This window comes from Dipodomys ordii, unplaced genomic scaffold (assembly GCF_000151885.1).
Source record: "Dipodomys ordii isolate 6190 unplaced genomic scaffold, Dord_2.0 Scaffold94, whole genome shotgun sequence".
Classification (NCBI taxonomy): domain Eukaryota; kingdom Metazoa; phylum Chordata; class Mammalia; order Rodentia; family Heteromyidae; genus Dipodomys; species Dipodomys ordii.
Genome location: NW_012267310.1, coordinates 9427084 through 9442400, shown reverse-complemented (window position 1 = coordinate 9442400; position 15317 = coordinate 9427084). Strand labels below are relative to the sequence as shown.

Here is a 15317-nt window from a genome sequence, read left to right as displayed (position 1 = left end):
ACACCTCAAGGGAAAGGAGGAGGAGGATTATTATGGTTCTTTTACAAACATCCTGAGACCACCCAAATTTTGGTGATATCAGCCTTTTGCCTCCTTTGAACTTCAGCACTCCTGAGTAACACTAGGTATTAAGCTAAGTGGAGATGATTGCTTCAACTAGGTCCTCTCAGGACAACTCCAGTCTATTCTCATAGCATCTCACTTTGAGATGACTGCTAGCCCCTGTGGTAGGCAGTCATCCTTCCAGCTACTAGCAGTGTTGGTTCATGCTGATAGACACCTCAGACTCTCTTTGGAAATTACACTCATTCAATGACTGGTCAATGAGGAGTAGATAATAGGCCCAGACCCTCACTCCAATTCAAAATGATCCTGAAGGGCCATCTGAGCCCTAGATCTCATTGTGAAATCAGCCCAGAGGTCTGTGTTACAGTTCAATCTCACCCTCCATCCAGCCCTGCTTCCTTCAGTCCCTCATAGGACTGTCTAGAGTATACTCCTTAGTGAACTTCCTGCACACTCTTTTCCATCTCCCAGTCTGTTTCCAGGGAACCCAACCTAAGAAACACCCACTTTAATATAAGGCTGCTTCTGAAGGAGTCAGAATGAAAATTGTACAGGCTTACCTAATTTAATTCTTTTAACATTTTATTACCTGTAATTAAGTCCCTTTGAGGGGAGTACTGACTTGCCTTGGCCTTTGACTCATGATTATAGCAGACTAGGCCTGATGCCAAAATGAAGTATCAGGGATAGCCATTATCTAACGAAAGCAAGGCCAGCAGGTTTAGAATAGAACACAAAGGTTTGTTCATGCATTAACTCCCATGGTAATTAATAACAAATGAAACATGAAGGAGGAGAAATGCAAAGAAAACGATGGATAGATAATTCATGAATTCATATTGAGCACCTACAGTGTAAACAGAACGGAGAAAATGAGAATAAAACAGAATAAAACAGTATGGCTGCTCCCTCATGGAACCCACAAGTCTAGCTGAGAAAAGGAAGTATGGTAAGTTAAAGTGGGGAAAATATAGAATGCCATGACAGTAAACAGCAGGAATCCTTAAACTTGACAAGTATAAGGTTGAGACAGAAGGGATAACAAAGATATTTGTACAAGGATTAGAATAAACGAGTAATGGACAGGAAAAATGAGTCATTAAGGAAGTTAATCCAAGGCAGTTATAATCTACAAGGCAAAAGAAGGAATTTGCAGAGAGATGTTCTATTTATAATGCTGGAAAACTGGAAATAACCCAAATGTTCAACAATAGGGGAATGATAATAATAGGACATTACAAAGTAGTTAAAAGAATGACGATCACATCCATTTGTGGAAATGTGATGTGAAATCACATTAAATGAGAAAAGCAGAAATAGTACACATTCACTGGGTTATAAGAATATGAAAATATGAGTCTTTGTAAACAATGATTTTTAAAAGTATGCACCAAAAAGAACAGGAATTGAATGTCTCATGTTTCCATTCTCTTTCTGTCTCTTTGGTTGATTATGTCACCTTTTTGGCCTGATTTCTGTAAAGCCTTTTTTTTCTGTTAGAAAAGCCTTATATGTGCAAGCACCAATCTAAAACACTTTAAAAATATTTCAGATATACTCAGATATCTTTGCTTTTTATTCCAATGGCAAAAATGGCAATATTAGCTGAGGGAAAGAACACCACCTTAGAATGTATATCTTTTATTTGAAAATACTATAAACAATATATATATAGGTATATATATGTTAATAAAACAGTTACAACCTTTTTGGAAAGTCTTTTTGTTAATGGCTTTTGTCACTGGCTTTCAAAAATATATATAGTTTTTTATTCACTAACTCCACTTCTAAGGTTTCTCTAGGGTTGCGGTAGAAAAACTAGATACCTGGGGAATGGGGTATGTCTTGAATTAGTACTACTTGCCAATTAGCATGATGCAAATACTCCCATCGTGGGCAATTCCAGGTTAACATTGGGACCTCCAGAAACATGAAAACAGAGCTGGGAAGGTGGCTCAGTGGTAGAGTGCTTGCCTTGAATGCATGAGTCCCTGGGTTCCATTCCTCAGCATAAACAGAAAAGGCAGGAAGTGGTGCTGTGGCTCAAGTGGTAGAGCTCTAGCCTTGAGCTGAAGAGCTCAGGGACAGTGCCCAGGCCCAGAGTTTAAGCCCCATGACCGACCAAAAAAAAATACAAAAGAAACATGGAAGCAAGTTAAGGTGTGGATCAGTGGCAGCACACCTGTCTATAGCAAATGTGAGGCCCTGAATTTAGACCCCAGTACTGACAAAAAGATACATGAAAACAACAGCCACACAAAGACTTGTATGCAAATGCTCATAGAAGTGTTATTTAAAGTCGCCCTAAAGTAGAAATTATTCAAATGTCCATCCTCCAGAGAATGGCTAAACAATGGAATTATTCCCAGAAATAAAAGTGGGTGAACTGCTGATACACTAAACAACATCGATGGATCTCAAAATAATCATGTTGAAGGAGAGAATGAGACAAAATTACATCATATATAATATGATTCTCTTTATATGCAATTCTAGAAGATGTGAGTTACTGTGACAGAAGGCTGATCAGTGGTTGCTTAGGGATGCAAGGGCACAGATGGAGAATTACAAAAGGGCAGGAGAAAACTGTTGGAAGCCATAGTTATGTTCATTTCTTTTTGCCTTTCCTCTTCCTTTTATTTATTTATTTTTGATGTGGGGGGAGGGAAGTCTCACTATGTAGTCTAGGCTCACCCTAACTTTGAAATCTTCCTGCCTTGGTCCCCAAGTGCTGGAATTATAGTTGTATACTATCACACCCAGTTATAGTTTTTTCTTGATTGGGGTGATGGATTCATAGCTACATTCATATTTTTAAACTTATAAAATTGTACCTTTTAAAATGTTCAGCTTTTTAGGTCACCTATATCTCAGTAAGGCTTATTTTTAACAAAGCGAGTCAGTATGTTCTGCTCATATCCCCTCCAACCTTAAATTTTTACTACACTCAGCCTAATTTCCAATGTCTAACACCCCCATCTTTCCTTTTTTAAAATTTTTTGCCAGTATATGGGCTTGAACTCAGGGCCTAGGCACTGTGCCTGAGTGTCTTTTGCTCAAGGCTAGTGTTCTACCCCTTGAGCCATAGCACCACTTCTAGCATTTTCTTCTTTATGTAGTACTGAAGAATCGAATCCATGCATGCAAGGCAAGCACTCTACCACTGAGCTACCTTCCCAACCTCCGCATCTTTCTTAGCTTGCCCTTGGGTTGCCAAAACTCATGTCCTACAAGCTGGGGGAATACCTAAGACTCAACAACTTTCACCTCTCCTGCTCCCACTCCGTCCCTGGAAAGCCTTTAGTGATTGACACCATAGTTTCTGAAACCAGCTATTAATACTTGTGTGATTCAATTCTAGCTGACCCTGATGGTAACTAGTCTAATAATGAATATATCAATGGACTCTTTCCTTTATCATTTCTCCATTTCTTCAGCTATGTTTTTATGCTTTATTCCTTGTCCTGAAGTCAGCTTCTAGGGGAAGCTAATCCACATAGTATCAAAGCTTTGGTGAGAGTTTTGTCTAGAAATTGGAAGAGCTTGTTCTAAGGATTTGAGCGCACAGGCACTTGCTTCTTCTAAATTTAACATCTTATATAAGAGATGTTTCACAAAGATGGACAGGTCATTAAAAGCAGGCATTAAACTATGATCATCCTGTTGCCTTAAGAGTGGGAGAGATGGACAAGTTACAGGAAGAAGAAATGTCCAGATGGCTGTGTAGGTTGAAACAGAACTTCTCATATTGCTTCTTCCTGTACTGATATGCAGCAAACAACTGGTTTTATCAGTCATTTCAGCCAGAAACTCTTCTCTATCTTTGGAAAATGGAATTGGAGGTAGATAGCATCTTTGGTCATACAGAACGTAGACTTTAATAGAAGGAAACAAGTGATTATAGTAAGCACAGAGAGTTATTTTCAGACAGTTAAAATTGGATGAAATGAAAATAAGGGCTAATATTGTGGCTACTTCAGTTTGGATGGATAGTATGGTGGATTCATTTGTTCAGGGAAAGTGCCGTTCCTCTTCCCATTCATGTGAACTTAATTTGGTCACTGCATGTGTGTGGGGGGGAGGGGGAATGAAGGGTGGAGAAGTGGATGAAAGAACAGTGAATGTCTTAATTCTCACTTTTGGCCTGAAGGGAACTATGAATTTTCTTTTTCTTTTTTTTTTTTGTCTTTGCCAGTCCTGGGGCTTGAACTCAGGGCCCAGGCACTGTCCCTGAGCTTCTTTTGTTCAAAGCTAATACTCTACCACTTGAAACACAGCACCACTTCTGGCCTTTTCTGTGTATGTGGTACTGAGGAATCAAACCCAGGGCTTCATGCATACTAGGCAAGCACTCTACCACTGAGCCACATTCCCAGCCCCAGCTGAGGATTTTCATTTGCTCATCTGGGAGGTAATTCTGATCTTCAACTGATATGCAAGAAGGACTGACCAAGAAACCATTCTGCAGGCATATGCATATAGGAGCAAATACATATTGCTTTAAGCTCCTGGACTGTGCGGTAGCTTATTATGAAACATTATCACAATATCTGGCTGATCCACATAGTCAGGGAAGTCTCTCTGAGGAGATGATATTTAAGTTGAGACCTGAATGATAAGAAGCCAGTCCTATGAAGATCATTCCAGTCATAAAGAACAACCCAGATTTCTTTAATGCAAAGACAAGAATTGGCTTGATATCTTACTGGACCTGAAAGACAATCTATGAAGCTGTGAAGCTATGTAAGTGACTGAATGAGTGAATAATATTAGCTGAGAATTTAGGGGGACTCGAGAAGAGGCTAGTGTATGTATATGTATATATATATACACTATATATATATTTTATATACACTATGTATATACTATGCATATATGTGTGAACTTAATTTGGTCACTGCAGGTTTAGGAGGAAGAGGATGAAAGTACAGTGAATGTCTCAATTTTCACTTTCCCTTGAGGCCAAAAGTGAAAATTGAGACATTCACTGTACTTTCATATATATATATATATATATATATATATATATATATATATATAATACATGCATATACTATATAATATATATAAACTATACTATATATATCCTACATATTATATATACTATATATACATGGTATTTTGAGTATATATAGAGGGGTTTGTAAAATAGAATAAGGAGTTTTAAAGATAGCACTGGATGCTGTGTGGAAAATAGATTAAATAAGGGACATGCATACTTTTCTGCTAAACCAGATGTGGCAGTCTGAGAATTCTCCTCAGCAGAGTTCCTGGAGTTTGAAACAGATCTAAAACCAATAGGTCAATGGAAACCCCTTTGTACAAATACTTAAAGAATAATAAAAAATATAATTAAAATTGGTTTAAAATAAAAGAATAAAACCTAGATGCCACATTAAATTAGGGAGATAGTAGACAACTAGAAAAATATACCCACAAATATAACTGTGGTCCTGTTTCAGTCATATGTAACAATCTATCCCAATGCTTAATGATGTAAAACAATAACACTTCATTTGCAGATAAAATTTCCAGTTTGTTCCAATCTTGGTGGGGACACTTTGTCTCTGTCCCATGGGCATCATCAGAGGAAGCTCAATTAGTAATTCAAGGCTTCACTTGAATGAGATACCCTCATTCGTAAGGTAGCTGGTAAGGCAAAGCTAGCTGGCTGTTGGACAGGTTCCTTGCTGTCATATCGACTCCACACATGGCTCTTTGCATTTTTCTCAGTTTGAGGACAAATCCTAATGTGCAAGCCATATTAAAATCCACTGATTTTAAGAAAAATGCTTGTAACTATTAACAGGAAGAAGGTCTTTATATTCTTAATATGTTCATTTTGTCAAAATCACTGAGTTTTAAATAACTACACACTTTTTTTGCACCTGTGACATCTACTTTTTAAAGTAGATTACATTCCTAGTTATATGTATATATGATGTAAATACTCATCATGATATAAATGAGAAACAGGGTATAAGAGTGATTCATTTTCAAAAAGTTGGAAAAAAGGAAGATATAAGCCAGGCATGAATGGCTCATGCCTCTATTCCTAGCTACTCAGGAGACTGAGATCTGAGGTTTAAAGCCAGCCAGAGCAAACAAATCTGAGAGACTCTTAGCTCCAATTAACCAGAAAAAAGCTACAAGTGAGGGAAACCATGCAACTTACATTTCTTTGAGTCTGTCTTACTTCACTTAATATAATTTTTCCCAGTCTTTCCATATTCTTATGAATGGTACAATATCATTATTCTTTCTGGTGGATGAGTAGAATTCCATTTGGTATATATTCCACATTTTCTTATAAACACACTGAATATATATAATTTACATATACATATATACATACACTGCATTGTGATAAATCATATAGGTCTCTGGATATTCACACACCGAGGTCAAAGGAAGATTTGCAGAGGAGCAGATGACAAAGGCTCAATAGCTATGTTCAGATGATCATATAAAATAATAGTTTATGACATGACCTCCAAGAAAAGGAAACAAGGGATTTAAAAAAAAAACTACGAGTGTATGTGTGGTTCAAGTAGTGGAGCACCAGCCTTAAACAAAATAGCTAAGAGCACAAGACACTAAGTTTAAACCCCAGTAAAGTTGGGACACTTAGGATCAATTTCCTCTGAAACAACTGCCCAAGATAGTTAGATTTATAAATCTAATATCTTGCATTTAGTCTTTGTTTTTTAAAGTTAAAAATATTTGCATATTCCAAAGCATAGATTTAAATTTACAGCTTCTCTCTCTCTCTCTCTCTCTCTCTCTCTCTCTCTCTCTCTCTCTGTGCGCGTATGTGTGTGCATGCTTGTGCTTGTGCTTGTATGTGTTTGTGCCACTCCTAGGGCTTGAACTGAGGTCCTGGGTGCTGTCCCTGAGCTTTCTTGCTCTGCCACTTGACTTTTCTGCTCAGGCTGGCTTTGAACCACATGAGTCAGCTTGACGACTTTTAATTTCACTAAAACCATCATACCAAGCAAATCATAGAATGTTTCCTTCACCTTAGTAGGTTCCTTTGTATCTCTTTCTAGTCTGTTCTACACTCAGAGGTAACCATTTGCTGACTTCTATCACCATAGATAACCTTAGCAAGTTCTCAAACTTGATACAAATGGAATTGTAATTTTCTATGTTTGCCTCAGCCTTCTTTCTCTCAATATATTATTTTTAAGATTCCTGCATGTTACTGAGTATATCAATGGCTCATTCCCATTTTACCAGGCAATAAAATAATCACCTTCCATTTTAGTTTTATTTTGAATGGACAATAATTATAGGTGTTTCTATACATATATACATAATGGTACGAACAAACTAATCTGTATATCTGTCCCCCTCAACTATTATTTGTGATGAGAATGTTAAAAAGTTTTCCTTATAGCTATTTTAAAATATACATTACTAACTATACACTTTGTGCAGCACAACAGAATATAGGAACTTATCTAACAAACATTCTACCCATTGTACCCATTGACCAACCTCTTACCTTTCCCATTACCTCCACCACATCATACCCCAGGTTCTAGGAGTCACCATTCCACTCCTCTATTTTTCAAATGAATTCAACTTTTTGGGACTCTGAATTCAAGTGGGGTAATACATTTTTTGTATCTTTGGGCCAGCCTTATTTTATTTTTTAATGTTTTTATTGTAAAAATACTGTACAGAGGGGTTACAGTTACATGAGTAAGGTAATGAGTACATTTCCTATTGAGCATTGTTACCTCCTCCCTTGTTTTTCCCCTACCATCCCTTCCCTCTCTGCCTCCCCACAGCATTATTTTATTAACATAATTTTCTCTGGATGTATCCATGATGTCACCAATAAATTTCCTGAATAACTTTTAATTTTTTTTGTAGTGTTGGAGATCAAGCCAGGGAGACATGCATGGTAGGCAAACACTGCACTATTGCGCTGTTTCCTAAACACTTCCATTATTTTCAAAGGGCGAATAGCATTCCATTGTGTATACTTACCACATTTTCAGTATATTTATATATTTATGTATTTTTGCTATTGTGAATATTGATGCAATTAACATAGGAGCGCAGATGTCTCTTTGGCAAACTTCTTTCCTTTTTATTGCTAAGTGATATTCAATTATATGAATACACTAGAAGTTGTCCATTTATTTTCACATTAGGGCCATAGTAAGGTTTTATGAGTGAAGTTTTCATGAAAACTCATGTATAAATCATTTTATATATTTGCATTCTGTTTCCACATAATTAAAGTGAGATTTTGGACCATAAAATCCATATTAAACCTATCCTTATTGTTTCCAAAGTAACTATACCATTTTCTATTTTCATTACATCCTAGCAAATGCTTCCCATTGTATTTTAGTCATTATAAAGCTACAATCCTGTCTCACTGAGGATACACTGCATCTTTACCTGAAAAAAGTCCATGTAGACAAGATGTTGGAAGCAAAAAAGAATGCCAGTCCAAACTCTTTCCATTTAACCTGGACATGGATACAGACCCACAGATATACTAAACTCACTGAACCAGCATCACCATGATATTCCATTAAGGAAACACTATGGAAAATTCATATCAAACTATAAGCTGAATAACTGAGGTACATCACATGATAAAATCTCTTCTACACTAAATGTTGAAGCAAATATTTATCTACATATATGCAACTAATAAATAATCAGAGCCTAAATGATATTTGTCGGTCATGGGACTTGAACTCAGGGCCCGGGTGGTGTCCCTGAGCTTTTGTGCTCAAGACTAGTGCTTTAACACATTAAGCCACAGCACCACTTCTGATGAAAGCAATTTCAGAGTATTGTCCACAACAGCAACAACAACACCAACACAACACTGCAAAGTAATTACTGACATGCAATCCACAGAGTTAACACTACAAGAAAAGCTACTGCTCAGGTGAAAACTACCAAAGACTGGTGCAACTTGGTCCTCATTATATCAGCCACTCATTGTATCCAAACCTCTTAATCAGCCAATGCTCTTGTGCTCATCTATAAAAAGGGGTATGCTAAATCTGAGAAGAAGTATTTAGTGAGAACTAATTAAGAATGAAAATGATCAAAACTTCCATGAAAAAGATTTACTATAAAATAGAAGCCTGTTATTATTTTTAATTGGTTTACAATGGTGTTTTGAGTTCTTTTAAAACAAGCAGAGACCACTGATTCTGCCTTTTCATTCCATAGTTTTCCATTTTTGTCTAGATGCTATTTCAGGATGCTACAAGCTAATAATAATATCCATTGACTAAGTGTCTTCATTCCTCTCTTAAGTGATGACACTGAATAGGATAGCATCTTCTTTGCAAGATATATCCCAAAGTTTCCTGGAGCCAAATAGTAAATAACAGAAAAGAGAGAAATTGAGAAGTGGAGAAAAGAGTTGTACTTTTTTTTCAGGTGAGATTTGACAAGTCTTGGTAAGTAGAATTGCTCATATGGCTATACTAGGAAGAGGTCAACTTTGCTGTAGGGCTAGTAGTCTCTTACTATTGTGAAAGACCTATTCTCAGCTGAGTATGTGAGGTGAAAGAAGCACTTCCTTTCTAAGAAGTCTCCTATCCACCTATAAGCAGTTATAACCCACTAGTTACCTATCTCCAGAATTCATTACAATTACAGGTTGTGAGACCTGTGGCATAGTACTATAAGCTCAGTGTTCCACAGACTTCTGTGCTAGCAAACTTGGAAATGTAGAAATGCAAATAATCTGAGGTTTTCACCAAATACCTTCAGCTCTCCACTTTCCAAACACACGATGAGATTGTAGTTCTCCATCCACTTGAAGTTAAGTCACATATTTCTTGGAACAATATTATGAAATATTATGTATCCCTTCTAGTGGAAACTTAAAAAAACGGCATACAATTTGCTAAATTAAGTCTCATTGTTTCAATGAGCAGGAAGTATGAGTGGAGAGAATGTCCTATCCATTTGGATTAATACTGATAGTGTTAATGCTGGTCAATACTGTCAATAATGAATACACTTACTGATACACATAAGCAAGACCTGTGTTTTTATAGCCATGAGAATGGGTGCCTCCTTAAATTTTGTGCCCTAGGCATTTCATTGGCCTCACCCTAGTTGTGGTCCTCAGAAATAACTGAGAAATAACTAGGCTGCAGTTACAAGGAGACACTGAGATGTTGGAAGAGTTGTTATGCTTTAGCCCATTCTCCATTGGACCATGCGAAGAGAACAGAAAAACTATAGCCATAATGGTTCTAATGGGTCTGAGCTTTCCCTGATCTGGAGACTCCAGCTCTGAAATCACTTCTTTTGTTTTTGAGTAAGCCGAGACATTTGGGGAAAATATAATCCTATTAAGAAATACAATTAAGTAAACTTGAAAATATGACTGTGCTTGATTGCAACGGTCAGAACACAAAAAAGTGAGCATGTTAATGAAGTAATTGAGTTACGTCCCAGAGTAGAGTGATTGTACATAAATGGAAAATAGTAGGTTAAACAGACTGCTCAAGATTCAAATCAAATGGGGGCTGCCTTTCTCAGATCCCATTAAAAGTAGTAAAATACCAGTTACTACATACACAAATTACCTGCTGGGGTCAAATCAAACTTTCCTTATACAGAGTAATGCATATAAGCAACTCTGTCATCATAACACAGAAAACCTGTAAAACTCCTTATTGTAGTCCTTTAGATAACTGCTTAAAAGTACTCCCATTTGTCTTTGAAATAATTACCAAGTTAAGTATTATGTGGTACCAAGTTGGATTCTTTGCCATCCCTTCCTCCTGATGAGCTGTCAAGCCTTTACTAGAAAATCAAAATAATTTCCCGTTGCTACAAACCTTTGGATGCCTCACTTTATTAGGATCATGGAGCTTGATGCTGGGAGATTACTCAGGGGCTTAGAGAATGGGTGTAATGAAGCTAAGCTAGAGATAAAGCCCATGTGGGCCTGTTAGGTTCATGCAGAGAAAAAAAAATCTTTCATAGCCATGAACTATACCCACAATTGTAATCTGTAACATTAGCCACAAAGGAACCAGAATAAGCATATAGATAGCTACTTATGACACATTACTGGTAATGGGAAAACAAGTCCTAATACCACCTCTTCTGGTTACATCATCTCTCCAGGGACCTGACTACTTACATGACATCTTTCAGACATGCTCTTCCCTAATCTATTACTTTGCAATGAAATAAATGTGTACAAAGGAGATTCATTTTTCCCACACGTTCTCGACAACTTTCTTGAAATTAATCAAGCTCTCTCCCCTGAATTCTGAACCCACTAGTCACTTTTCTATAAGGTATCTTTTCTTGAATGACCCAGGACACAAAGCCTCGATTATTATATTCTTCTCCCTATCTGCTTGGCCTTCCGCATTGCCAGTGTCAAAGAATGGCAAAGTAAAGCCTGAGTTGTGAGAACCCAGGATTTTTCTCTTTCCTTCATTACCCACAGCTGTCTTCAACTTTTGTTTTGCACCTCAATGAGACTTGTACCAATTCTTCCTCTGCCTTGCCCTTACCACACCCTATTCTTCATATCCCATCTTCTCTCCCTGGATTATTGCAGAAGTCTCCTGACTACTATTTCGCTCTTCAGCCCCTCTAATCTGTTTCTCATTTGTGGGAGAATTGACAGAAATCTTTTGTGCTCTAATTTAGAAAGACTCAAGTGCCCCTACTGGTTAAGAACTAAATCTCAGGATTGGGCTCCTGAGTTTTCAGATTTTTTTCTGAAGACAGTTGACCTCTCCCTTTAATCACATACCATTCATCCCAAACTGTATACATGCCTCATACTTTTACACCACTATTTTTCTTCATGTAGGATCACTCACTGAAAGCTTTTCTTCACCCTTCTCCCTCCCCTAGTTGTGACAGGAGAATGATATACTCATCAGTTCAATGTCACCTCTTTCAGGGGATTCCTGACTTCTTCATCCATTTCCTTCCTTTGTGGGACCATTATACTGATAAAAATGTAGAGTTGAGTTTCAATGACCTTTGGCTGCCTAGCAACCCCTTCCCCTCACAAAACTTACTAGTTTAAAACAAACACCATTTTATTAGTCATAATCATATGCTAGCATCACATCAGTGGGTATTTTCTCTTTGTGGTATTAGATGGGGCTGCAGTCATTTCACATGGCTGGCAGTTGGTATTGCCTATTGTCTAAGTACTTCTTCCCTGTTTGTTTTTCTCATTGCTATTTCATGTGGTTTGATCTCACAGTATGGTAACTAGATTCAAATGAGAAGGGGCCCAGGAGAAAAACTTCTAAATAGGATTTAGAAGTTTTCCTCTTGGAAATCCCAGACTGCTACTTCTATCACTTTTTATTAGCAAGGCAGTCACTGTTAGGCAAAATCAGTAAAAAATACAGAAATAATAAAGGAGCATTCCTACACAGGTAGACAAAGGCTGAGCATGATGCTACTCACTTGTAATTACAGCATTCAGGAAGCTGAAACAGTAAGATTATGAGTTCTATTCCAGCCTGGGCTACATAATAAGGCATAAAGACAGGTAAAATAAAACAAAACAAAATCAAGAAGGGAGGAAATGTGGGTCATCTCTAGAGACTGGCTTGCTATGTAGCCTAAACTGGTATCAAACTTACAATCTTCCCACCTGTCTACCAAGTGCTGAGATTATACATGTGGGTAATTACACATAGCTCTAGAGAGGAACATGTTTTCATTTCATTGTGGTTTTTTTTTTTCCTCCGTGGGCTTGCAGTTAGAACCTTGAACTCTCACTTGGCTTTTTCTCTCAAGGCTGGTTGTTTACTACTTGAGCCACAGCTCCACTTCTAACTTTTTGGTGATTAATTGGAAATAAGAAGCACAAGGACTTCTCTGCTCAGGGGGCTTTTGAACTGTGATCCTCAGATCTCAGCTTCCTGAGTTCCCAAGATTACATTTGTAAGCCACTGGTGCCTGGCTTGTTTTATTTTTAATGTTCTGGAAATGGTGCTGCCAGGTTTGCTGTGGAAACTCAGCCCTCATGTCTGACCCATAGCCTTTGACTCTTCCCTCAGAAGGATTGTTGGTATAGAAGTTGAAGTCACTGAAAACTGCTATTCAAATAATGCTTTATGATATTTTAAATTCGACACCACGAAAGCACTGCCTTTAATGAAAAATCACATGTTGACAGTTTGATAACTTACTAAAAGAAACCAAGCAGGTGATTAACTTTTAAAAAAAATGTGTATTTTGCCTTATTTACTTATGTTGCTGGTACTAGGACTTGATGAGGCTTCTTGCTCTTGAGTTTTTCCACTCAAGGTTGATGCTCTATCACTTGAGCCACCACTCAATTTCCAGCCAGCTTTTTAGATAGTTAATTAGAGATAAGGGTCTCATTCAGTTTGTTGCCTGGGCTGGCTTTGAACAATGATCCTCAAATTTCAGTCCACCAAGTGGCTAAGATTACAAGCATGAGCCATGGGGCACTCTGCAGAAAAGGTTTGTATTTTATTTATTTATAACTTTGACAATATCATGTAGGTCAAACAGTGGTGTCAGTCACTTGGATTGTGCCAGAAACTTAGCATTCAGGATTTGCCCTTTGACCTTCTTCCCTCAGCCAAATTCCTTGAAGCCCACCATTGCCTACTTCCGGTCTGCAATTGTTATTTCCTACCTCTATTGTCCACTTCCGGTGACGCAACAGAGTTACTCTAGGGCAACGGGCCCAGAGTCCACAGGCGTTCGTTGTCCATTGGGTCGCCATGGCTTTCCCAAGAGGACGGAGGCGGCGCCGGCGCCATCGCTGCCCACCCCGAAGCCCGAGGATGCTTCCTGTCTTCGCCTTTGTGCTCGCACCTGTTCCCATCATTGCCTTGCCGCCGCCGCCGGCGCAGGTCCGGCAGAATTACCACCGTGACTGCGAGATCGCAGTCAATAACCTGATCCAACTGCAGCTGTACGCCTCCTACGTGTACCTGTCTTTGGCCTTCTACTGCGATCGTCACGATGTGAACTTGAAAAACTTCTCCCGTTTCTTCCTGCGCCGCTCCCACGAGTGGACCGATGCCACCGAAAAGCTTCTGTGGATGCAGAACGAGCGTGGAGGCCGCTTTGCCCTTCGCCGCATTACCAAGCCAGACCGTGATGACTGGCACTGCGGCCTCATGGCCATGGAGTGCTCCTTGTACCTGGAGATGACCATCACTGAGAGCTTCGTGGAGCTGTACCAACTGGCCATCAGCAAGAGCGACCCGCACCTGTACAACTTCGTGAAACGCCACTGCCTGCGGCCGCAGATGAAGAACGTGGAGCAGGCGGCTAACTTCCTAACAGAACTGCGGGAAAAGAAGAATGGGATGAATGAGTACCTCTTTGATAAGCATGTTCTTGGCAACATGAATGAGGACTGAGTTGGGACTGTCCCCCAGCCAAGGACTCATATTGCCTGAGAGCACATTTACTACTTCTCCCTTATTTACATATTGCTTCCAATAAAATTACTTTATTCTGTGCATTTTCAAAGTGTTCAGTTAATTTGTGGGCACTAAACTTTTACCTTTGAAATAAAAGAAGGAGGAACATCCTCATGGACTTTTTTGTGACGGTCTTGGGCTTGAACTCAGGGTCTGGGTGCTGTCCCTAAGCGTCATTTGTTCTACCACTTGAGTGATAGCTCCATCACAGGCTTTTTTGGTACCTCAGTGGAGGTAAGAGTCTCACAGACTTTCCACCTTGGCTGACTTAGAACAGTGATTCTCAGACCTCATCCTCCTGAATAGCTAAGATTGCAGGCATGAGCCACCAGCACACGGCTCCCATGCAATTTTTAAATGGTTATTCAGGCATTTCTCTACGCCAGTGTCCCATTTCTTGCAGACCTATCCTCTTGGAGCTCAGGATCTCCAGTGGGCATGAATGCGAAGGCAATCTGTACGCCTCTGGGATACTCCAAATTATCCTACCCCTTCATTATAATCAAGATGGGTATGGGTGGTGAGGTAGGGAGGGGTATAATAGGATGGGTGGTCTGGGTCCCTAGTGTCTGAATGATGTCAGACATGGTGTGTCTCTAGGACACTGGAGAAAGAAATGAGATTGGGCAGAGATTAAGGGAACGGGGATCTAGGTTGGATGCTCTTGGCTCATGCTTGTAATTCTAGTTCCTCAGGCTGAGATCTAAGGATCAGTGTTCACAGTTGAAAACCAACCTAGGCAGAAAAGTCCATGAGACTCTTATTTTTAACCAGCACAAAATTGGAAGCAGAGTT

The 15317-nt window shown here is 38.9% G+C and overlaps 1 pseudogene; it reads left to right on the top strand.

The window, feature by feature from the left end:
- Window positions 1-13811: 13811 nt before the first annotated feature.
- On the top strand, window positions 13812-14459 carry LOC105993286 (annotated as a pseudogene).
- Window positions 14460-15317: the final 858 nt, after the last annotated feature.